The 844-nt window shown below is 40.9% G+C and overlaps 1 non-coding gene across 1 annotated transcript; it reads right to left on the bottom strand.

Moving 5' to 3' along the window:
* Positions 1–483: 483 nt before the first annotated feature.
* Gm23790 lies at positions 484–590 on the bottom strand. The gene has a single exon (XR_003949153.1). It is a non-coding gene; the product is annotated as a U6 spliceosomal RNA (small nuclear RNA).
* Between the last annotated feature and the right edge of the window lie 254 nt (positions 591–844).

The following is an 844-nucleotide window of genomic DNA, read 5'->3' on the forward strand; positions in this document are numbered from 1 at the left end:
AGTGGTAGTGGATTCTCTGTTCTTCCTTATCATTCTGAAGGCTTCTCTGTAAGGATCTCACTCCCTTCCATTGCCTTACCTCCCTGGCTTCCCTCTGATTCTGACCCCTCCCACCACCACATTTTGAGACAGCGTGTACACAACCCGAAGCCTGCACAGGCTCACTTCTCCTCAGTTTCACCTGCACTGATCCTTTTCTTGTTCACTCTGTATTTTGAGCTCATCCCTTAAAATGTACCCCTTTTCCTTCTGGGCCCTCCCCACATTATTTCCTCTAGTGATTCTGCTATCATCTCAATAAATGTTGATTTCTCGGGAAAGCCTACCTTTCCCTACTTCTACATTTGCTTCATTCTGTACAACATTTAATAATATTCAAAATTAGCTATCTGTTAAGATATTTGCTGTTTAACTTACCACTGAAGTGTACTGTGTCTACCAAACTGCTATTCATATCTTTTTTTTATTTAGGTATTTTCTTTAAAAACTATGGAATGCTTCACGAATTTGCGTGTCATCCTTGCACAGGGGCCATGCTAATCTTCTCTGTATCATTCTAAATTTAGTATATATGCTGCCGAAGTGAGCACTGTTATTCATATCTTACGCTGAATCATCAGGACCATAGTAGGCCATCAATAAATATAATGGGTTTGTTGGCTTTGTTTGTTGATTGGTTGGATTTTTTGGGTTCACAGGAAATGGCATTGGGGGTTTCCTTAAACTGTCAATGGATGTTCCACTGTTTCCTCAGTCCTCACCCTCTGTTATTTACAGCTCCTCTCACAGTGCTGGCTCCCTTCCCTTCAGCATTACCTGTTCTAATTACTTCTCACATCTTTTT

The sequence above is a fragment of the Mus musculus genome, chromosome 10, assembly GCF_000001635.26.
Source record: "Mus musculus strain C57BL/6J chromosome 10, GRCm38.p6 C57BL/6J".
NCBI classification, from domain to species: Eukaryota; Metazoa; Chordata; class Mammalia; order Rodentia; family Muridae; genus Mus; species Mus musculus.